Source organism: Salvelinus sp. IW2-2015, linkage group LG4q.2 (genome assembly GCF_002910315.2).
Source record: "Salvelinus sp. IW2-2015 linkage group LG4q.2, ASM291031v2, whole genome shotgun sequence".
NCBI lineage: Eukaryota > Metazoa > Chordata > Actinopteri > Salmoniformes > Salmonidae > Salvelinus > Salvelinus sp. IW2-2015.
In genome coordinates this window covers 23431340-23457409 of record NC_036843.1, presented here as the reverse complement: position 1 = coordinate 23457409, position 26070 = coordinate 23431340, and the positions used below count along the sequence as shown (strand labels likewise).

Here is a 26070-nt window from a genome sequence, read left to right as displayed (position 1 = left end):
GAAAATATTAAACAAATATTACAACAAATGTTATGGTTAAACTCAAATATACTGATTAATAAACAACATTCTTTATGGAAAAAATAAATAATAATTGTGTCCTATTTATTAATGATATTATGAATAGAAACGGAGGAGTTGTCACATATGCAGCTATCGAAAATGTATGGGAATATCTGCTCAATCCAAACTTACTGTGAGGACAGATGCTTAGAGACAAGAAGCAAGTACAGGGAGTGAACTTTAATTAATGAACAGACATGAAACAGGACCGGACAGCGTCTGGACATGAAAAACATAACAACATTAATACTGACACAGGGAACAAACTGAGGAGCAGACAGATATAGAGGGACAATCATCAAAGTAATGGAGTCCAGGTGAGTCCAATATTGCGCAGATGCGCATAATGATGGTGACAGATGTGCYTAATGATGGGCTGCCTTGCGCCCTCGAGCGCTAGAAATGGGGAGCGGGAGCAGGCGTGAAACTGACAACCAACTGATTCCAGCATTAACAAAGAAATGGAAGGTAGGGAACTTGTTTGCCTGCCATATATTAAAGATACAAATTGGCTGAAAGGAATTGGCATAAATAGACAAATATACCAGTTTCAGTTGAGGACAAAAATGTTGAGAGCTGCGCCATACAGGTTGCAAAATAAATAGGAAGAGATTTCATGGCACATGTTTTATGAACTGGTACAAATGCCACCAACAGAAAGTTATACAGTCGTGGCCAAAAGTTTTGAGAATGACACAAATATWAATTTTCACAAAGTCTGCTGCCTCAGTTTGTTTGATGGCAATTTGCATATACTCCAGAATGTTATGAAGAGTGATCAGATGAATTGCAATTAATTGCAAAGTCCCTCTTTTCCATGCAAATGAACTGAATCGCCCAAAAACATTTCTACTGCATTTCAGCCCTGCCACAAAAAGACCAGCTGACATCATGTCAGTGATTCTCTCGTTAACACAGGTGTGAGTGTTGACGAGAACAAGGCTGGAGATCACTCTGTCATGCTGACTGAGTACGAATAACAGACTGGAAGCTTCAAAAGGAGGGTGGTGCTTGGAATCACTGTTCTTCCTCTGTCAATCATGGTTACCTGCAAGGAACCACGTGCCGTCATCATTGCTTTGCACAAAAAGGGCTTCACAGGCAAGGATATTGCTGCCAGTAAGATTGCACCTAAATCAACCATTTATCGGATCATCAAGAACTTCAAGGAGAGCGGTTCAAATGTTGTGAAGAAGGCTTCAGGGCGCCAAAGAAAGTCCAGCAAGCGCCAGGACCATCTCCTAAAGTTGATTCAGCTGCGGGATCGGGGTATCACCAGTACAGAGCTTGCTTAGGAATGGAAGCAGGCAGGTGTGAGTGCATCTGCACGCACAGTGAGGCAAAGAATTTTGGAGGATGGCCTGGTGTCAAGAAGGGCAGCAAAGAAGCCACTTCTCTCCAGGAAAAACATCAGGGACAGACTGTTATTCTGCAAAAGGTACAGAGATTGGACTGCTGAGGACTGGAGTAAAGTCATTTTCTCTGATGAATCCCCTTTCCGATTGTTTGGGGCATCCGGAAAAAAGATTGTCTGGAGAAGACAAGGTGAGTGCTACCATCAGTCCTGTGTCATGCAAACAGTAAAGCATCCTGAGACTATTCATGTGTGGGGTTGCTTCTCAGACAAGGGAGTGGGCTCACTCACAATTTTGCCTTAGAACACAGCCATGAATAAAGAATGGTACCAACACATCCTCCGAGAACAACTTCTCCCAACCATCCAGGAACAGTTTGGTGACGAACAATGCCTTTTCCAGCATGATTGAGCACCTTGCCATAAGGCAAAAGTGATAACTAAGTGGCTCGGGGAACAAAACATCAATATTTTGGGTACATGGCCAGAAAACTCCCCAGACCTTAATACCATTGAGAACTAGTGGTCAATTCTCAAGAGGTGGGTGGACAAACAAAAACCCACAAATTCTGACAAACGCCAAGCATTGATTATGCAAGAATGGTCTGCCATCAGTCAGGATGTGGCCCAGAAGTTAATTAACAGCATGCCAGGGTGGATTGCAGAGGTCTTGAAAAGAAGGGTCAACACTGCAAATATTGACTCTTGATTCATCAACTTCATGTAATTGTCAATAAAAGCCTTTGACACTTATGAAATGCTTGTAATTATACTTCAGTATTCCATAGAAAATTCGGACAAAATATCTTAAGACACTGAAGCAGCAAACTTTGTGGAAATTAATATTTGTGTCATTCTCAAAACTTTTGGCCACGACTGTATATATGGGGCATACAACAATCTCAGCGCTGTAGATTTTGCTGCGAAGAGACAGAATCAATATACACTATACACATCAATATACACGAAACACATCAAAATACACTATACACATCATTATGCACTATACACATCAAAATACACTATACACATCATTATGCACTATACACATCAATATACACTATACACATCAATATCTACTATACACATCAATATACACTATACACATCAATATCTACTATAAACATCAATATACACTATGCACATCAATATACATGAAACACATCAATATACACTATACACATCAATATACACATCAATATACACTATACACATCAATATACCACGATCAATTATACCATAATATACATGAAACCATCAAATAATATACACTATACACATCAATATACACATCAATCATACACACCATACACATCAACATACACTATACACATCAATAACACTATACACATCAATATACACATAAATATACACGAACACACATCAAACATACACTATACACATCAATATACACTATACACATCAATATACACTATTACACATCAATATACACATGAAATATACAATATACACTATACACATCAATTACACTGTGCACATCAATTACACTATACACCTCAAATATTACCATCAAATACAATTACACATCATTACACTATACACATCAATATACACATCAATATACACTATACACATCAATATACACATCAATATAACATCCATATACCACTATCACATCAATTTACAATATAGACATCAATACACATTCACATTCAATATACAACATCAATATACACATCAACATACACATCATACACATCAACATACACTATACAACATCCATATACACTATACACATCAATATACACATCAATATACAATACACATCATTAACTATACACATCAATATTACACATCAATATCACTATACACATCAATATAACACTATACACATCAATATACAGTATTCACATCAATATTCACATCCATATACACTGTACACTTCAATATACAATATACACATCAATATACACTATACACATCAATATGAACATCCATATACACTATACACATCAACATACAATATAGACATCATTACACTATTCACATCAATATACACATCAATATACACTATACACATCATATTACACATCAACATACACTAATACACATCCATATACACTATACACATCAATATACAATATACACATCAATATACACTATACACATCAATATACACTATACACATCAATATTACACTATTCACATCAATATGACCATCATATACACTATACACATCAACATACATATAGACATCAATTACACTATTCACATCAATATACACATCAATATACACTATACACATCAATATACACATCAACATACACTATACACATCCATATACCAACTATACACATCAATATACAATATACACATCAATATACACTTACACATCATAACACTATACATCACATAACCTATTCACATCAATATGACCATCCATATACACTATACACTTCAATATACACATCAATTACACTATACACATCAATATACACATCAATATACACTAACAAATCAATATGAACATCCATATACCTATACACATCAACAACTATAGACATCAATTACACATTCACATCAATATACACATCAACGTACACTATACACATCAAATAACACTATAAACATCAATATAAACATCAAACATATACTATACACATCAACATACACTATTCACATCAATATACACTATAAACATCAATATACACTATAAACATCAATATTCAAATCATTACACCAAAAAAACACAATCATAGAAAAACAAACACATTCTTCAGTTAAAAGGTCCTCAATCAGCCAACTGAATTGCCCTAGAGGCACAAACTCTTCTAATTTGATAGAGCTTTGGAGATCAAACGAAGAATGATGATTAGAGAGAGAGAGAGAGAGAGAGAGAGAAAAGGAGGAAAAGAGAAGAGAGAGAGGAAGATTTGTGTGTGTCTATAAAGGTCCATGGGTGGATAGAATCAGAGTGCATTGCACCCAGCTGGCAGGCTAAGTATGCCTCCCTTGCTCACGGCCAAGATTGATCTTTGTCAGAGCTGAAGAAATTCTCATTGTTTCCGAGCAGGCAGTCCATTTATTTGAAGCCTTGCCACTGCTCCAACCCACAGAGGAGAGATTTAAAAGGGACCTATAAACCCAGAGAAGATTGAAATGTCTGTGTGTTCAGTGTGTTCAGTGTGTTCGGAATGTGTGTGTGTGTGTTGTTGTGTGTGTGTGGTGTGTGTTGTGTGTGTGTGTGTGTTGTGTGTGTGTGTGTGTGGTGTGTGTGTGTGTTGTGTGTGTGTGTGTGTTGTGTGGTGTGTGTGTGTGTGTGTGTGTACTGTATGTGTGTGTGTACTATATGTGTGCATGCGTGCGTGAATGGACGTGTTTAACTATACTTGTGGGGACCAGAAGTCCCCAAGAATAGTAAACGAGCAAAGATTGACCAACTGGGGACATTTGTTAGTCCAAACAAGGTCAAATGCTATTTCTAGGAGGCTTAGAGTTAAGGTTAGAATTAGTTTTAGGCTTAGAAAATATGTTTGGGGTTAGGGTTAAATTTAGGTTTCTGGTTAAGGCTAGGTTAGGGTTAGGGTCAGGGTTAGGGTAAGCAATGATTCACAATATTAAGAATTCACAATATTGTGCAAAATGATCAAATCCGTCTAAGCCATCTTTGCTTTTCTACTACAAAGCCATGGTCATACAGTATATTTGCAGCTTAGTACACAAATCTTCAATGCCAGGACAGTGTGTCATAGAGAGGAGCGCTAAAGAAAAAGGGTCTGCCCTCTCTGATGGCCTTCTTACCTTCTCACTTCTCACCTTTCACCCTCTCACCTCTCACCTTCTTACCTTCTCACCTTCTCACCTTCTCACCTTCTCACCTTCTCACCTTCTCAACTTCTTACCTTCTTACCTTCTCACCTTTCTCACCTTCTCACCTTCTCCATTCTTACCTTCTTACCTTCTCACCTTTTCACCTTCTCACCTTCTCACCTTCTCACATTCTTACCTTCTTACCTTCTCACCTTCTCACCTTCTCACCTTCTCACCTTCTCACCTTCTCACCTTCTCACCTTCTCACCTTCTTCACCTTCTCACCTTCTCACCTTCTCCTTCTCACCTTCTCACCTTCTCAACTTCTACCTTCTTACCTTCTTACTTCTCACCTTCTTCACCTTCTCACCTTCTCACCTCTCACCTTCTTACTTCTCACCTTCTCACCTTCTCACCTTCTCAACTTCTTCACCTTCTCACCTTCTCACCTTCTCACTTCTTACCTTCTTACCTTCTTACCTTCTCACCTTCTCACCTTCTACCTTCTTACCTTCTCACCTTCTCACACTTCTCACCTCTCACCTTCTCACCTTCTCACCTTCTTTACCTTCTCACCTTCTCACCTCTCACCTTCTTACCTTCTAACCTTCTTTACCTTCTCACCTTCTCACCTTCTCACCTTTCTTACCTTCCACCTTCTTACCTTCTACCTTCTCACCTTCTTTACCTTCTCACCTTCTTACCTTCTCACCTTTCTTACCTTCTCACCTTCTCACCTTCTTACCTTCTTCACCTTCTTACCTTCTCACCTTCTTACCTTCTCACCTTCTTACCTTCTCACCTTCTCACCTTCTTACCTTCTCACCCTCCTTTCTTCTTCACATTGTCTTCAACTTTTCACCTTCTCACCTTCTTACCTTTTTACCTTCTCACCTTCTTACCTTTTTACCTTTTTACCTTCTCACCTTTTTACCTTCTCACCTTTTTACCTTCTTACCTTCTCACCTTCTTACCTTCTCAACTTCTTACCTTCTCACCTTTTTACCTTCTCACCTTCTCACCTTCTTACCTTCTCACCTTTTTACCTTCTCACCTTCTTACCTTTTCTTTCTAGTACAGATGAGTGCTGACGTGACTCAGATGAAAGGGAATGTGTCAGCATCCAAAATGGTGCCTTATTCCCTACATAGTGCACTATTTCTGACCAGAGCCCTATTGGCCCTCGTAAAACATGTTACKCTATGTAGGGAAAGGGGTGCCATTTTGGTACACCGACATCTTGAGAAGAACACTGAATGCTGAATAAACGGCCTTGCTGTTAATCATCACAGCTAAATAATGGAGCTGACAAGCTGAAAGTAAATCACATGAAATGTCCATTTCAATACAGTTTACAATGAAGAATATTGCATGTTATGATCTGCTGTTTTCTCTCTGAGGCATCGATGGAGGGAGCTTTTGCTGGAAGGAAAATGTCTTCCTATCATTTCGAGCATAACCAATAATAACCCTATGGATAAGAAGTCTTGTCATTACGAAGCTACTATGACCAACGTTCTACATCTACAGAATTTCCACAATGCTATGATGTCGTAGTGAAAGAGGCCTATCATTCTCTTTCCCTAACATCATAAAGAAACTCAGCAGATATTTTAAACTACTGCCCAGAGCGAAACAGGCCCCTTTTAAATTCCCAGAGAAAATTCTGCGGTATTCAAACAGTAGCATAATTGAACCTGAGGTGTGATTGTCTGCATCATCACCGGCTGCTTTGAATACTACGAACGCATACTAAATGGAACCCTATTCCCTATATAGTGCACCACTTTTGACAATGGCTGTGGTCAAAAGCAGTGCACCATATAGGGAATAGGGTGTTAATTGTGATGCAGGCCCATGTGCCTGTGTCTGATGCTGTCTGTGTAGTTGGAAATTCAGCAACATTACCATTACCTCTCTCTCTCCCTCCCTTCCTCCCTCTCTCTCTCTCTCCCTCCCTCCCTCCCTCCCTCCCTCCCTCCCTCCCTCTCCGGCAGTTCAGTGAAGCAGAGAATGGGGGAAATAGATTTTTTTTAAAGATGTGATGGTTTATTCGAGTAAAGAAAAGCTCCGGTTATGTCCCCAGTGGCATCCTATTCCCTACACAGAGCATGACTTTTGCCCAGGGCTCATTCTCCCAGTGTTCTAAAGTAGTGCACTATGTAGAGAATAAAGTTCCATTTGGGATACATACTCTGTCCTTCATAGGAATTGTGAGGCACCTCAACGGCTTGACTAATTGTACTTAATTGGAATGCAATAACACTAACAAATGTACAATAAGATGGTTTCAAGTGTTAATGTTCATATACAGGGAAAATAGGGAACAGAGTTATACCATGCAGCAACTGAATTATACACTAAGGGTATGCACACAACGACAAAAAACAGCTGACAAACTTTCATCAAAAGTTTGAAGCTTTACTGTGTGTCTGGAAAGAATAGATTATACAGTTATCAGTTAGTTCCTTCTGTATTCTGTTGTGAAGATCACATATGTTTTTTTAATAGTCTTATTTCTTAGTTTCCTCCACAGAGAGTATAGCTTACATAATGGGCCTGTGATCAAATTAATGACATTTGTCGAGAATCTCTCCTCTCATCAACGGTACGGTGGGTGGAGGGATGAGGTAATCAAGTAATTCAATTTTTCATGGATCGGCGAGGACTGGCGGTACACAAAGCTGCTGCTCTGCATATAGAAAAACATCTACCTGCAGTCTGTGTACTCTAATAAAGAAGAGCAGAATACGAAGAAGATGAATAAAAAGATGAAAAAGAAAACAACAACTCTGAAGGAGGACATAAAGGGAGTGTATATAATTAAATATGTATTTATTTTTAAACGAGAGAAAGTCAATGACTTAGAGAGAGCATATGCAACAGAAGAGCACTGATAGGGTCATGTGTACTGGCCAGAAAATGCTAGAATAAGAACGTGCTACTTATTCCAGACGTATGGCTTCGTGAATCGGAGTTGAGGGCCAAAAAGAGAGCCGCACCTTTTCTGCTGCAGAAGCTTTGGCTGTTTTATTTTGATCATTCATCACAGGGTAATGAGGTGCCCTTTTTCTGCCAGACTAAAAACAAAACCACAATGAAACAGCCAGGGTGAAGAGAAGGGAAGCCATGCAAATATATCAGATTCACTCATTTGAAATAACACGGCTAACATTTTCAGCAAGAGACTACGCAAAATCTAGTGAACATTTTTTGGGGGGAATATTTCAGTCCATTGTCAAGGCCTTAGGTAAAAATATGAGGACATCTGTGACCCATATTCATCAGTGGTCAAATAGACAAAACCTTCAGAGTTCACAGTAGGGACGAGCAAACTTCTACTCTTTTTCCTTATCCGACCTTTGTATGACAGACAATGCTTTGGGATGAAAATGATGCTGAGCATATGTCTGTCTGGGAGAGGACAAAAATCCCTCCCGTCTGGCAGAGTACTTGATGATGCTAGTGAATTTGGCTTAGTTCCCCTGGTCAGTTTCCAGAACTACCGGTCAAGTCCCGGAGCTAAACTCCATACAAGAACTCACACACTGCTGGCACTGAGTCAGTCTGCCACACCTGCTGTTAGTTGTCTCACACACCACAGACTGGTCTATGTCAACAAGACAAGGAAGCTGTATGTCAGTGTCTACTTCATCATTTGCTATTAGTCACTTATCACGGTTAGAGCCTGGAGTTTCTCCTGACTGGTACAAACGACTTACCCTATTCATGGACTATTCCAGATCCCCTCATGGACTACTATATGTACAGCTTTGAGTAACAGCTCTGTCATTTCACTCCAATTACAGGAACATGTCCCTGTGAGGAGCTGAATAACACGACACACACAACCCACCATGACACAACACAACCCACCATGACACAACACAACCCACCATGACACAACACAACCCACCATGACACAACACAACCCACCATGACAAACACAACCCACCATGCACCACAACACAACCCACCATGACACAACACAAACCCACCATGACACAACACACAACACACCGTGACACACACAACCCACTATGACACAAACACAACACACCATGACACAACACAACCCACCATGACACAACACAACCCACCATGACACAACACAACACACCATGACACACACAACCCACCATGACACAACACAACACACCATGACACAACACAACCCACCATGACACAACACAACACACCAGACAGCACTGCAGCACACCGCAACACAACAGACCGCACCGCAACACAACACAGCCACACAGTACTGCAGCACACCACAACACAACACACCACACAGCATTGCAGCACACAACAACAACAACACACCACACCGTAACACCAACAACTCTACAACACAACCAACACAGCACTGCAGCACACGCCAAACACCACACCACACAGCACTGCAGCACACAACAACACAACACACCACACCGTAACACAACACTCTACACAGCACTGCAGCACACCGTAACACAACACTCTACAATACAACACACCGCAACCCAACACACCACAACACACCGTAACACAATACAACACACCACAACACACCACACCTCAACACACCACACCTAAACACACCACATCGTACCACACCTCAACACACCACACCACAATACAACACACCACAACACCCCACACAACAACAGAGTTTACTGTTGACATAATTTCCCTGGCATCCACAATCCCTCCGTATTAACTCTCTGCCCCCTCAGGCCACTGAAGGGATTATGCCCTGTCTCTCTCCCTCTCTTTCTCTCTGCATTGTTATTACCGGCTCTATCGCTGCTGATGTTGTTTGCTCAGCTCAGTCGTCTCGGGAGATTTAAGAGCCCTTGCAGGCAGTGAACAGGACAGGCTGGAACAGAACAGAGGGGCAGAAGGGCACAGGAAGTGTGCTGAATCAGGAGTCTTGGCAGAGGCAAACGGTATATGACCTCTGGGCTAATTAACATGGTCTTATAAGGACAGGTACAGGTAGTCTCTCGTTAGCTCCTCTCTTATGCTAAATCCCAAATGGCACCCTATTCCCTATATAATGCACTACTTTTCACCAGGATCCATAGGACTCTGGTCAGAAGTAGTGCACTATGGAGGAAATAGGATGTCATTTGGAAGTTAGCCGAACAGTGCAGCCAGCAGGCTCCAAGGACCGTGTTCAGGATGATGTACGGGCTGTCTCTTATACACATCTAGATGTGTATAAGAGACAGCCCTAACACACCTCTCCCCTCCTCACCCTCCCCCCTCCTCACCCTCCCCCCTCCCCCCCCCCTCCCCCCCCCACCCACTCCCCCCCCCCCCCCCCCCCCTCCTCCGCCTCGCCCCTCCACACCCCCTTCCTCCCCCCTCCCCACCTCCCCCCCCCCCCTGCCCCCCCCACCCTCCCCCCCCCCCCCCCCTTCCCCCCTCCTCCCCCTCCCCCCTCCCCCCCCCCCCCCCCCCCCCCCCCCCCCCCCCCCCCCCCCCCCCCCCCCCCCCCCCCCCCCCCCCCCCCCCCCCCATCCCCCCCCTCCTCCCCCTCCCCTTCCCCCCCCCCCCCCTCCCCCCCTCCCCCCCCCCCCCCCCCCCCCCCCTCCTCCCCCCCCCCCCTCCCCCTCCTCATCCCCTTCCCTCTCCTCCCCTCCTCACCCTCCCCCCTCCTCCCCTCCTCATCACCTCCTCCCCTGCTCATTATCTCATTCTTCCCCTGTTTCCCTCTTCATCACCCCCCTCCTCCCCTCCCTTCCTCTCATCCCTCTTCTCCTTCCCTCTTCCCCTGGCAGGGAGGGCCTGACCGCTGAGCTATGGCTGTTGTGCTCTGCTTTGTCGGCTAGGCTGCTGGGCAAGGCTACGGTAATGAGAAGCTCCTCTCAGCTCCACTCCAAAATACCCCACTGAGGACAGGCAGGGGAGGGATGGGGAGAGAATAAGACACCCCCAGGCAGAATGATGCTTGTTGAACCACTCAATCACCCTACATTACCATCTCGAAACACTAACCTGGTCTCCAGAGTGCTGCACAGATATGCTGTGGCTCAACAATTAAGAGTAGGTTTGTGTATCMTAGGCAAGCWCTTCCTTTTTCCTTTTTATAATGSTTTTCTGCTTTTTCTCTTTCTSTCTCTKTCTCTCTCTGGCTTACAGACACAGTCACAGARACAGACACACACATATACACACACAATGACGTGTAGAAGATAGACATCAGAGGAGAATGCATCAAAGGATAATTATTCCTCTGAAAAGTCCTCACCTTTGTGAAGGGAGATGGAGATTAAGTTTTGATATTGTCAAAAATGCCATGACCTCTAGTGATGAGGTTGATACTGACAGGCTCCAAGGGGTGCAAGAAAGTACTTCTTTATTTTAGGCACTGTAGATCTTAAGGTGCCTCCCTTTAGAATAACAGCCGAGACAATTTTGCTGAGGTAGCACTTCTGACAAATTGGAGATGCTCTGCCTTTGTGTTTGCACAGTACCACCATGCACCACTGCTATAGCTCAGCCTGTTATCAAAGCATAATCTGAAGCATTATCACACATTTCCTCATGCTAACTCTATCGGACACCGCATGGAATTGTGTGGCTAAAATTACAATAGGTTACAGTAATTACTATTGACTATTCTGTCTTGTTGTGTTCCAGAAGTTACACAGTCTGAAAAAGGTGAGATAAGGAGAATCTCAAAGTATAAGACATTTATTTAGCTTTGAAAAATGTGCCTCAAAATGTTCCATATTCCTAATGGGCTACCTAAAAATACAATCTGACAGTGAAATAAATTCATTTACAGTAAAAATGTGCCTCAAAATGTTCCATATTCCTAATAGGCTACCTAAAAATACAATCTGACAGTMAAATAAATWAATTTAAAGTTAAAAAAAATCCTCAAAATGTCCTTGAATATCCCTATGTTATAGTCTCCATATAAGATACATTAGCTAGCTTCCTCTTAATAATCTCATCCCCAGTCACTGGAAGGTCGGCAGGAGAATTCTCCCTGACACTTGAGGTTTTGTGTGTAATTTAAAGACATGTCAGTGAAGACCTTTGGCTAGCTCGGGCGAAGAGGAGAGGAAACATTCCATATTTATGACGCCTCCTTTTGAAGGGTATTAGAGGGATAAGTATGAGGGAGTTGTGGGACTGTAAGAGGTCTGATGTGCTTACCTCAGTGGATCACAGGAGGCTCACAGATCACACATCACAACAACAATGAGGTGGCCGTGACAGACAGGCCTGAGGATGAAGAGGAGGGGGTGGGGTTGGGGGGTTGATCAATGGATACACGTAGATGGAGGTCGATTAATGGATACATGTGGATGGAGGTAGAGGGGGTCGATTAATGGTACCAGTGTCGTCAATCTTGTTCAGGTTATCAATACACCTACCAGGTAGTTACAAACAGTAGAGAATGAATCATCATGTTTTGAATCATATCTTTACTAAATGCCTGGCAGAAATGTGTTTAAAAAAAGCAAATTTCCAGATCCATGCAGAATGTAGTGACACATATAGTAGCCCATATTAGGAAACCACAGTTCCAAAGGCTGGGCCTAATATTGGTAAAAGAGGTCATAACAATACGTTTTTGTAGTGATTCTTGTTGTTTTTGATGTAAATAATATTTGTTGGTCCGTGTGTGTATGATGAGCCAACAAGACGCTGCCCCTTGACACATTTAATGAATTGCTTATCCCAGTTACTAATAAGCATGCACCCGATAAGAAATGACTGTAAAAACGGTTAAATCACGTGATTTGATGAGATAGAAAAATGGTATGGTGAGCGCAGTGGTCCCAAACGTTTTAATAGTCTGAACCCTTCAACCATTCAAACCTCCAGCTTGGACCCTCTTGCACCAGGGCGGCACTCTCAAGTTGTGTAATTTGCCATCATTGTAGCGTCCACACAACACACACATACGATCATTTAATTAAACATAAAGAAGAGTGGTGAGTTTGTCAAAACCCAGCTCTTCCTCTTAGAGGTCGACCGATTATTGATTTTCAACGCGATACCGATTATTGGAGGACAAAAAAGCCGATCCGGATTTAAAATTAATAATATATGATATAAAGTATATATATACTATATTATATATACTGCTCAAAAAATAAAGGGAACACTTTTAACAACACAATGTAACTCCAAGCAATCAACTTCTGTGAATTCAAACTGTCCACTTCGGAAGCAACACTGATTGACAATAATTTCACAATGCTGTTGTTGCATATTGGAATAGACAACCGGTGGAAATATAGGCAAATTAGCAAGACACCTAACAATAAAGGGGTGGTCTGCAGGTGGTGAACCAACAGACTCACTTCTGCAGTTCCTTGCCTCCTGGGCTGATGTTTGGTATTTGAATGCTTTCACTCAGTGGTGCATGAGAACGAGTATACAACCCACACAAGTGGCTCAGGTAAGTGGAGCTCATCCAAGGATGGCACATCAATGCGAGCTGTGGCAAGAAGGTTTTGCCTGTGTCTGTCAGCGTGTGTCCAGAGCATGGGGCGCTACCAGGAGACAGGCCAGTACATCAGGAGACGTGGATTGAGGCCCGTAGGAGGGGCAACAACCCAGCAGCATGACCGCTCTCCGCTTTGTTGCAAGGAGAGCAGGAGGAGCACTGGCGCAAGAGCCCTGCAAAATGACCTACCAGCAGGCCACAAATGTGCATGTGCTGCTCAACGGTCAGACAGACTCCATGAGGGTGTATGAGGGCCCGACGTCTACAGGTGGGGGTTGTGCTTAACAGCCCAACACCGTGCAGGGAGTTTGGCAATTTGCCAGTAGAAGACCCAAGATTTGGCAAATTCGCCACTGGCGCCCTGTGTTCTTCACAGTATAAAGCAGGTTCACACTGAGCACGTGACAGACGTGACAGAGTCTGGAGACGCCGTGGAGAAGTTCTGCTGCCTGCAACATCCTCCAGCATGACCAGTTGGGCGGTGGGTCATCATGGTGTGGGGGGGCATTCTTTGGGGGGGCGCACAGCCTCCATTGCTCGCAGAGTAGCCTGACTGCATTAGGTAACCAAGATGACTTAAATGTAATGTAAGATGAGAATCCTCAGACCTCTTGTGAGACCATATGCCGGTGCGGTTGGCCCTGGGTTCCCCTATGCAAGACAATGCTAGACCTCATGTGGCTTGAGTGTGTCCCACAGTTCCTGCACGAGGAAGGCATGATGCTAATGGCTGGCCTGCCGTTCCCCCAGACCTGATCCAATGAGCACTCTGGGACATCATGTTCCGCTCCATCCACAACGCCACGTTGCACAGACAGACTGCCAGGATGTTGGCGGATGCTTTTAGTCAGGTCTGGGAGGAGATCCCTTCAGGAGACCTATCCGCCACCTCATCAGGAGCATGCCCAGGCTTGTAGGGAGGTCATACAGGCCGGAGGAGGCCACACACACTACTGAGCCCTCATTTTGAACTGTTTTAAGGACATTACATCAAAGTTGGATCACCTGTAGTGTTTTTTCCACTTTATTGAGTGTGACTCCAAATCCAGAACCTCCATGGGTTGATAATTTGATATCCTTGATCATTTGTGTGATTTTGTTGTCAGCACATTCAACTATGTAAAGAAAAAAGTATTTAATAAGAATATTTTCATTCATTCAGATCAGGATTGTTATTTCCTGTTCCCTTGTTTTTTTGGAGCAGTGTATATCATACACCAAACACATTTTGTAATATTGAATTGCACAATACTGAAATGAACAATGAACACTTTATTTAACTTAATAATAATATAAATCAATTTAAGTGTCAAATAACATGAGAAATATGTTAAAACGAACCACCAGCTTTCCATGGGTCTTCAATATTACAGTTAAGTTTTAGGTTGTAGGCAGATAGCAGAGCTTGTCTGCAATGGTCCCTGTCAGTCTGCTCCTCACGAAACACAGACCTTATTTGAAAGTAGATCAAGAACATCTCTATGGAAGACATGAACGGTAAAATAACGATAGAACCCTTTCAAGTTCAGCCAAGTTATTTCAGGAATTATAACGCGTCGACTATTTCTCTCAAAAACCATATACCTTTGACTATCCGGAACTATCACTCGAAAAAACAAAACGTTATTCCGTTCGTATTTTTTCTAACGGGTGGCATGCCATGAGTCCTAAATATTCTTACATTGCACAACGCTTCACATTGTTATGTCATAATTACATAAATTCTGGCAAAATTAGTTCGCAATAGCCAGGCGGCCAACTGTTGCATATACCTTGACTCTGGCGTGCAACGGAACGCAAGAGAAATGACACAATTTGACCTGGTTAATATTGCCTGCTAACCCTGGATTTCTTTTAGCTAAAATATGCCGGTTAAAAATATATACTTGTTGTATGATTTTAAGAAAGGCATTGATGTTTATGGTTAAGTACACATTGGGCAATGACAGTCATTGATGATTAGTTTTTTTTATAAGATAAGTTTAATGCTAGCTAGCAACTACCTTAGCTTACTGGCATTTGACGTAACAGGCAGGCTCCATCATGGAGTGCAATGTTTTATTATTATTTATTTAACCTTTATTTAACCAGGTAGGCAAATTGAGAACACGTTTTCATTTCATATTGCGACCTGGCAAGATAAGCAGCAGTTCGACACATACACACACTGTTAACCATGGAGTAAAACAAACATATAGTAATAATACAGTGAAAAAAATAAGTCTAATACAATGTGAGCAAGTGAGGTAGATAGGGAGGGTAAGGCAAACAAATTATGTATAAATAAATACAAATATAAAAAGGCCATGGAGGAGAAGGAATACAACACAGCAAGTAAAATAAAACTAAAAACACTGGAATGGTTTGGTTTGCCAGTGGAAGAAAGGCAAAGTAATAGAGACAGAAATAAGGGGTGCAAAGGAGCAAATAAATAAATAAATAAATACAGGTAGGTTAAAGGAGGTAGTTGTTTGGGCTAAATTATAGATGGCTATGTACAGGTGCAGTAATCTATGAGCTGCTCTGACAGCTGGTGCTTAAAGCTAGGAGGGAGATAAGTGTTTCCAGTTTCAGAGTTTTGTAGTTCATTCCAGTCATTGGCAGAGAACTGGAAGGAGGCGGTCAAAAGGAAGAATGTTTTTGGGGGTGACTAGAGAGATATCCTGCTGGAGCGCGTGCTACAGGTAGTGCTGCTATGGTGACAGCGAGCTGAGATAGGGGGGACTTTACCTAGCAGGGTCTTGTAGATGACCTGGACCAGTGGGTTTGGCACGAGTATGAAGTGAGGGCCAGCCAACGAGAGTGTACAGGTCGCAGTGGTGGGTAGTATATGGGGCTTTGGTGAGCAAAACGGATGGCACTGTGATAGAACTGCAATCCCAATTTATTGAGTAGGGTTTGGAGGCTATTTTGAAATGACATCCACCGAATCGAGGATTGGTAAGGAATGGTCAGTTTTACAGGTATGTTTGGCAGCATGGTAAAGATGCTTTTGGTTGCGGAATAGGAGCCAATTCTAGATTGACTTTGGATTGGAGATGTTTGATGTGAGTCTGGAAGGAGAGTTACAGTCTAACCAGACACCTAGGTATTTGGTAGTTGTCCACTGTTCTCAGACGGGATCTAACATAGCCAGCCGCTTCCAGAGTAGCTCGATGTTGGACAGGCGGGGCACGCTCGTCGCATCGCTCGACCCAGCTCGACTACGCGTTTTGCACTACACATCCGGCATCTATAGTTTTACACCCTGTATTCCTACAGCAGTAATTGCGTGCACTAGGCCCCACCCATGGCGAAGCGACACGCGCTGCTATGGCTCTACTTGCGCCCTAGCCTCCTGCGTCAGCGCGCGCCCCTTCTACTCCACATCACTCATTCTACCCAAGTCGCGCCCCAGATACATAACTGCTATCACACACGTTCGTCTCGCGTAGAGGTGGCTCACTACCAGCACCACCATCACCCATCAGTCCATCAAGCCCTCAGCTCGACTCCATTCCTCACTTTCGCACTCTGCACTTCCACAACATTACCGCAGAACGTCAGTCCAGAATTGAACTCCCCTGCTGCGCACCTCCCCCATCCTTCATCACCCATCAGCACCTATCCTCTCCCCTACGGCCCTGCAATGACGGCCCCGGACACACCCAGACTCCCCCTTCCCCCCTCATCCGAACTTGTGACATCCTCCCTGCTCACTCCACATTCGCGATCCGTATTCCAGCCCTATTGTCACTACTTCATGTGTGCACACTTCCCCATGCCTCACGCGCCGTCACATCCTTCTCACTCTCACAGAAATCCCACCCTCCTCTGTCTGACTCCGTTCCCCTCTTACCCGATCTGGGCAAGGGAAGTGTGTGAGCCTTGAGCGGGCAGGAGGATGCAAAGCCTTGGCTACTGCAGGTGTCAATGTGCTAATCACTGGCTTCCTTGACAGTTCACTTGGCTGATTAGTGCTATCGCATGCTGGCGTTAAGCAAATAGTGCTTTAATACGGGTACTAAGATGAAGGTAAGCTCCGCATCGGCTGAGCCTCAATGACCCAGAAAATCATTGAACAACTGAGCGAGTACGGAAGGAAGGTTGGAAAGGGGAGTGGGAATGTAGAAGGGGGAAAAGCAATGGTTCCGCGCTAGGCAGAAGATGCTTGTTGAATCCACTCAATACCCTACATTACCATCTCGAAACTAACCTGGTCTCCAGAGTGCTGCACAGATATGCTGTGGCTCATACAATTACAGAGTAGGTTGTTGTGTAGATTATTGGGCTTCCGCAAAGCGAACCTTTAACCGATTTATGCCGTGTGTAATGTGTAAATAGTAATATTGAATTTTCGTGGCTTGTTAGCTGTTAAGTCTGTCTGTTCTCATACGAGTGCCTCTCTCCTTTGACATGAGCGAGAGATCAAGTACACCCCAGACACAAGCACGCATCTATCCCCAACTATCTTATGGAGCGATTCAAGCGACCAAATAGAGTGAGAGAGGTAAAAGAAGGGCCTAGATGACAATCAGTAGGAGAAGTGGTGGGCAATTCAAAGAGATACAGATATATGTACCTTTAGACTAGAAAGGTCAAGATTTCATTCACACCTTGGTCGCAGGCAGATTGGGATGAATGGTGAGTCCGAAATGTTTTGGCGAGCGCATTATTTTGTCTAGAAAACAATTCAGCTGACCGATGAGCGCAGTCAAAAGAAATGGAGGTGGATATGGATCTACTGGGCGAGTGTAACCAGAGGGCTCACGGAGAAGGGTTGGCATAGAAATTGACTCTCTCGGTTGAAGTTGGTGTGTGTCAGAGGGCCCAGCGCTGTAGAAAAGACGAGTGGCCCAGCTGTTACTGAATATTTGCATGTAATTAAGACGAGCCAGATGACACATCATTTATGGAGCGTAAGATGCGGTGGTGAGATAGTGCGTTATCTTCCTAGTACCCTAACAGAGCTGGTAGTAGGTGCACACGCTTGGCGTAAGGCCTTAAGAGTTGGGTTTTGCACACATTACCTCTCCCACCATGCAACCACTGCTTACATGGACTTTAACGGTGTCCAAGAACTTTTTGATTTGTGTTGAGGAAGCCAATTTCTGCTTGAAAAAGCTAGCCCCTGGCTGTTCTAATAACTGCCTGTGTATATTGGTTACTGGCTTCCCTGAAAAGTTGATATCCAGGGGCTGTTCGGCTAATGCAGAAACGCAATAGGATGTTTCTGTTGGTTAAGGGCAGTCAGGTCAGGAGAGAACCAGGGCTTATATCTGTTCCTGGTTCTAATTTCTTGAAATGGGGCATGCTTATATCCTCTACTGAGGGATGAGAATCAATATCCCTTCCAGGATACCCGGCCAGGTCGATTAAGAAAGGCCTGCTGCTGAAGTGTTTAGGGAGCGTTGACAGTGATCGAAGTTGAAGGTCGTTTGACGCGCTGAACCCATTACGGATGCAGGGCAATGAGGCAGTATCGCTGAGATCTTGCATTGAAAACAGCAGAGGTGTATTTGGAGGGCAATTTGTTATGGATGATATCTATGAGGTACCCCGTGTTTACGGAATTGGGGTGTACCTTGTATGGTTCATTGATAATTTGTGTGAGTTGGAGGGCATCAAGCTTAGATTGTAGGGTGGCCTGGGGTGGTTTGGAGCAATGTTCATAATTTAGGTCGCCTAGCAGCACGAACTCTGAAGATAGATGGGGGGCAATCAGTTCTATAGTGTCCAGAGCACAGCTGGGGGCAAGAGGGTGGTCCATAGCAGGCGGCAAACGGTGAGAGACCTTGTTTAGAGAGGTGGATTTTTAAAAGTAGAAGTTAAATTGTTGGGAACAGACCTGGATAGTAAAAACAGAACTCTGCAGGCAATCTTTGCAGTAGAATTGCAACACCGCCCCTTTGGCCGTCTATCTTGTCTGAAAATCTTGTAATTGGGGATGAAATGTCTGAATTTTTGGTGGTCTTTCTAAGCCAGGAATTCCGACGCGGCTAAACATCCGGGTTGGCAGAGTGGTGCCTAAGCAGTGAACAAAACAAACTTAGGGAGGAGGCTTCTAATGTTAACATGCATGAAGCCAAGGCTATTAAGGTTCGAAGTCATCAAAAGAGAGCGCCTGGGGAATAGGAGTGGAGCTAGGACTGCGGGCCCTGGATTCACCTTAACATCACCAGAGGAACGAGGAGGAGTAGGATAAGGGTACGGCTAAAAAGCTATGAGAATTGGTCCGTCTAGAGCTCAGAGCAGAGAGTAAAAGAAGTTTCCTGGGGGCGATAAAATAGCTTAAAGGAAATAATGTACAGAAAAGGTATGGTAGGGAGTGAATTACAAGTGGAGGTAAACCTAGGATTGAGTGATGATGAGAGAGTATTGTCTCTAGAACATCCTTGAACCAGTGTGTCATCGATAGTGGGTGGTGGAACTGGAGGTTGGATATGGTAAGTGAGCAGGGCTAGAGTCTCTACGTGAAATAAGCCAATACACTAACCAGAACAACAATGGACAAAGGCATATTTACATTAAAGGAGAGGCATGCTTAATCGAGTGATAAATAAGGTCCGTGAGTAGAGGTTTGGTTGGGGTCACGGCGATCCAGACGCGGCCGGGTAGAGGCATCGGTAGCAAGATAGCAATAGGATGAGGTCTAATTGTAGATCCTCGTGCGTTTCCGTCGGTAGGTTAGGGGGTTTCCCACGTGTGGTAGAGGGGATCATCCAAATTGGGCAAATAGATATAGTGGCCCAAGAAAAAATTAAATAATAAATAATAATAATACTAATAATAATCAATTGTCCGATATACTTATTCAGATAAGCAGCGATAAGAAGTAACGGATTAGCGGGCCCCCAGATGAGCGTCAGGGTAACGCGGGAACGGGGGTGCAGTTGGATACTCCCTCGGGCAGATAACGTGGCAGTCAGTCGTGAAGGCCGGTGGTGCTCGTATCTGCAGGCCTCACACAGAAAGATTAAAATACAAAAAAAAAGACAAAAAACTAATGGCGGCCACCGATTAGGATGCACCTAGAGGAGCATGTGTATCCTCAGATAGTAGCGCTCACACGCGTAAGCTCGTGCTAATCATGGAAATAACGTTTGCTCCGGGGAGCAATTGGAAGATGCGGAGTAGGCACCAAATATAGACACACGATTAGTGGCAACGTAGACTAAGTACTGCCTGAAATTCAAGGTGAACTATATTCTGGTCATGTGTGTGTCTCACGCACCTGCGGCGATGAGAGATAACCGGCATGCACGAAGTACTAGAAAAGAGATAGAAGATCACGAGGTGAATAACTCAGGAAGAGGTAGAAAAAGCAGTCCAAGAACATTGTACTATGTTAGCTTTGAAAAAAATGGTGTCCTCAAAATGTTCCATATCCATAATGGCTACCTAGAGATACGACTTATCGACAGAACTGGACAACGTATGTATCAGTCGAACGAATAGCTGTTGCAGCCTTGGATCGATCGTGAAGAAATTGTAGACGCTGCGTAGAGAATAGGATTCCTGCGCGCAGATAAGCGAGAGCTTAACGTGGAACTACTGCTAGTTCACATTAGATTCCTAAAAATAGGCATAAGTCTTTGCACTAGATTTTGAGAAGGGGTCGAGTTCTAGTATAAATTAATATGATTAAAATAAGTTAAGATACAGAGAACACTCCTCAAAATAACTCACTTGAAATATCTTCGCTGAGGGTATGTATGCGAGGAGATGCTCTCAATATAGAATTTACAAAGTTAGTCCTTAGACACTTCCTGCTTAATAGATTCTGCAATCTCAACTAGTATTCACTCGAAATGCAGACTGCAGGAAAAAACGAACAGGGAGACATTTCATCTTACTGCCACCACTATAGAGGTTTGCGGTGTGTAAACTATAAAATGATGTACAGCAGAGACACCCTCATCTCGGCTTCGCGAGGAAGAGGAGAGGAGAGACCATTTCATATTTATGAAACGCCCCTTTTGAAGGGTAACAGAGGGATACCATCTTAGTAGAGAGGTGAGCAATGGTTGAGTATCGGGAAGCTGTGAATAGTTAAGGTCTGAATGCAATCTTAGCACCTAAGTTATCACAGTGGCATGTCTACGAGGTAGTTCGACAACAGAATTTCGAGCAGACACTCCCACCACGACGCAATCAAAGGTAGGTGGCGTACAGTGAAATCAACGTTATACGATGCACCTGGAGGATGAAGAGGAGGGGGTGGCCCGGTTGGGGGGTTGATCAATGGATACATCGTAGATGGAGGTCGATCCTTATATGGAGTCTAGCAACCTAAGTGGATGGGAAGACCGCGGTACACACGAGGTGCAACGAGAGAGTCGCAACTTAATGCCTACAATGTGAGGACGTCGAGCGCTATAGAGCTGCGATGGCAAACAAGCTCTAAGGATACATGCGGGACGCACGGTGCAGAGAAGGCAGAGGGGGACGCAACATATCTTAATGGATAAATGGGTTGTGTACAAGAGAAGGTGAAGCACGTGAACTGAGGGATATCAGGACTATTTAAATGGTACAACGCGTCCCGCTGACTAGCTAGCCATTTCACATCCTTACACTACCCTTTCACCTCCGTTACTGATTGGATGGCTCAGAGCGAGTGCGATCGAACTCTCAAGTGTAGTACACCGGTATGGATGGAGTGTAAGAAAGGATCGATTGAATATGGAAGTTTATCAAACTTGTATCGGGTATCGGTGTAGACCCCGGGTGGCTCACGACTATGAATGGATACCATGTGGCACTGGAGGTAGCCAGCAAGGACCAGCGGAGTAACCATGGATACATCTGTTCGCTGATCAGAGCAGTGTATAACGAGAAAGGGTCGCACTATACTGGATACATGTGGATGAGAAGGTCGTGCATACAGGGGCATCGCAGCTTTATATCGCGCATACAAAATATGGATGGAGGGTAGCACGGGCGGCACCGAGCTTAGTGCGAGAGATGCAAGGGACGAACCACTATTGGATTGCGAGGGATTGGTAAGAGGAAAAGTGTGTACGTGAATTAAGAATTGATAGGAACTAGCACTATATGTTTGGCGCGAGTTGGAGAGGTAGACGCGCGTGAAAGCTAGCTTAGATGTCAACGGATTTACTCACATTGCTCGGATAACGGAAAGGTGTGTAAAAAAGAGGTAAGTAAGGCGTTAGAAAATTGAGCAGTAGGAGATACGATTGCCGCTAGGGCACGTTCATGTGGAGAAGAGTATTGAGAGAATGAGGGTGCTTCAATAAACATGTGTAGATATCAGCCTAGTGTTAGGATAGTGAAGTGGAAGATTAAAATAAGGGGTAGAATTAAGTGAATATCTAAGAGATGGATGGAGAGAGAGTTCAGGAGGACGCGCGCAGAGAAATGACTCCGATAATTAATGCCGATGAGAGATGTTAGGATGAGAAGGTGAAAGAGATGCGCCTCGAAATTTAAACTTGGACATTACATGTGGAGACGAGATAGATGGGGGGTCGATTAATGGAATACAGTGTGGATGGAGGTAGAGGTGGTCGATTAATGGAGTACATTGTGGATTTATTGGACGAGTAAGAAGGTTGCTTAGTATCGATAATGGAGGTAATAAGACATCGTGTTAGATGAGGAGACGGTAGAGTGGTAACGCGAATTAAATGGACAAAATAATATAAAAATAATTAACATGTGGTATTTGTGATGGTCTTGTAAAGTGTTATTAGGGGTCAGATGTTACTACTATAGATTAAAAACATGTGGATCCGGATTATGTTATGGTCACTTCGGAAGTTGTTCGATTAATTGTGAGAGAGTATATAAACCATCACTGCGACAGGTTATGAGAGAAGGGGAATGGGCGTTAGAGAAGGGGGGGTATTCGCGAATTAACATGGATCACCTCAAAATGTTGGGATGGAGTGTTAGATTGGAGAGAGTTCGGTCAGATCTTAAAATTGAGAGATTATTCCACTAGTCGACATGGGTAGGGTGTCTGAGTATTTAGGAGGGTGCGTACATATTATCTAATGGATGACGCATGGATCCGGAGGTAGAGGTGGATTCGATATACAACTGGAGGAACCAGTCGACTATCGTGGTATGTTGTATGAAAGGTGAGATCGGATTCAACTGTGGAGAGCCATGTGATGGAGGTAGAGGCAAGTGTCGATAATGGATACAATCTGATGTGCCGAATGCGATGGAGCGGAAAGAGAGGCGTCGAGGAGTTTATCCAGTGGATTACTACAACTATTGGATTGTGAAGTGTAGAGGTGGGCCACAGACACGTCTTATGAGATGAACGAGTTGCGCAAGGTTATGTGAGGCCACGATTGGGGGCAGTCGAATTAGAGACCTCGGATCGGTGGATGCTTGAGAGCATGTGGGATTGGATGAGTACCAGTGGCGGTCGTGGCGGAGGTTTAAATTGGATAACACACTGTGTGGTGCATCAGGGCGCTCGAGCTTGTAATAATCCGGATACATGTGGATGGAGGTGGATGGGGTCTCCGATTTATTGGTGTATTCTACACCTGTCATTGGCTTGGCTCATCAGTTAGGACAGATAGGAGGTCCGACGAGGCGAGGACAGTCTATAACGTGGCTATAACATACATGGTGAGATCCGGTGAGGTATGATGAGGGGATCATCTGCTCTACATGGATACATGTGGAGTCGAGAGGTATAGAGTAGGACTGGTTACAGATTTAATGGAGTAGCAGTTGGGAATGTGTGTACAGGTAAGTATTGTGGATCGATATGAGAGGTGGCCTATCAATGTGCGCTAGATATTTTGTATGGAGCAAGTTAGTAAGGTGTGTTCCGATATTATATGGGTCAGTTATGTAGAATCGAGCATTGGAGGTGGAAGGGGTCGATTAATGGATACATAGTGGATGAGGAGTGTTGTGTAGGAAATGTTATGGGTCTGATTGGACCAGGGAGTAGATGAGCGGATCTAGTGTCAAGGAGTGGAGGAAAAAGAGGGCACGACATCTCAACAGAGATCTGATGATTATGGGAGTCGCATGTGTATAGAAGGAGAGATTAGATTAATGGAAATAGCATTTTGTGATGAATGTGTAATGGGTTGGAAAGGGTGTGTCAGATTTCAATCGAGATACAGGTAGATGAGGTAGATGAGGTTCAGATAATGAGAGCACATAACATTTTATTGGTAGGCGTAGGCCAGGCTGATTATTGGGGGACGAGATTACAGGCGTACATGTTGGTAGGAAGGGGTAGGGACGGAGAGAGAGAGGACGAGTTGGTTAACTGGATTACAAGGTGGAGGAGGTAAAGGGGGGTCTCAGATTGCTAAATTTGTGATATCGATGTTGTGAGAATAGGACCGCTTGATTAAAAGGCGGGAGAGTTTGAAGAAAATAATGTAACTACGGTAGACATATAATGAAGAATAATAACTAGCAGAGTACTGAATAAGGGGAAATCGATAGAAGAGTGGATACAACAATGAAGTGATTTGTGAAAAGCTTTGGGCATTGTTGCACAAGTGGAATATAGTGGGTGCGAGAAGGCACAATAAAAGGCTAACATCGCTGAGTCATCTCTGAGACGGCTATGTCATTGAACGGCGTGCACATCTAATGGAAAACAGTGCCAATGGGATATTAGGAGGTTGTGAGAAGCGGGATCAGAATTTATTGGGAGACAATGGACAGGAGCAATTTGTAATTTTGAATTGTGAAAGGGTAAGGAGGGGTCGAGTAATGGAAGAGTGTGGGATACATCAGTTGGTATATCATAAAGGAGCGAGCGTACGAAGGCGGGTGGATTAATGGATACATGTGGATGGAGGTGGAGGAGGGGGTGACGAGATCAATGGAGTATGCGATAAGTGGATCGAAAGTATTGAGGATAATATGGATGAATTGCCATCCATTTGCATATCTTCAGGAATTGTTAGACGCGCTGACTGTATGACGAGATTGATGATTGCCCTACTACGAGTGCCGGTAGGATGGGAGGCAAGGAGGATGGACTATTCGCCGGCTACGGAATGATATTAAAGTAAGAAATGACACACTCGCGTTATACTGTCTGAAAAGGTATGCTGGGGACAAGGGGCTAACGTACATGTAACCTGGTAACTACATGTGGATGGGAGGTGGAAGGGGTCGATTAATGGAAACTCTATATCACACTGATGGACTGATTGGTATGAGAAAAGAAAGGTTGGTCGATTTGAACAGAATATGGCAATACATGTGGATAGGTAGGCGTGAAATCAGTGGTCGATTAGAGCACCTGTGACTGTCACTGGACAGTTTGTGGTATATGGGAGGGTTTAGCACCACCAGGGGTCCGCACTCTGAAATGGATACATGTTGGGTAGGATGTAAAAGAAGCGAGTAGCACAAGGGTGATCGACTTTTCTAACTGCACAGATACACAACTAAAGCTGGAGTAGGGAAGGGAAGATAGAAGGGT

At 43.8% G+C, this 26070-nt stretch overlaps 1 pseudogene; it reads left to right on the top strand.

Annotated features, from left to right (window-relative positions):
• LOC111963003 (galactocerebrosidase-like) overlaps positions 1 to 26070 on the top strand; it is a 133467-nt pseudogene that overhangs the window by 486 nt on the left and 106911 nt on the right.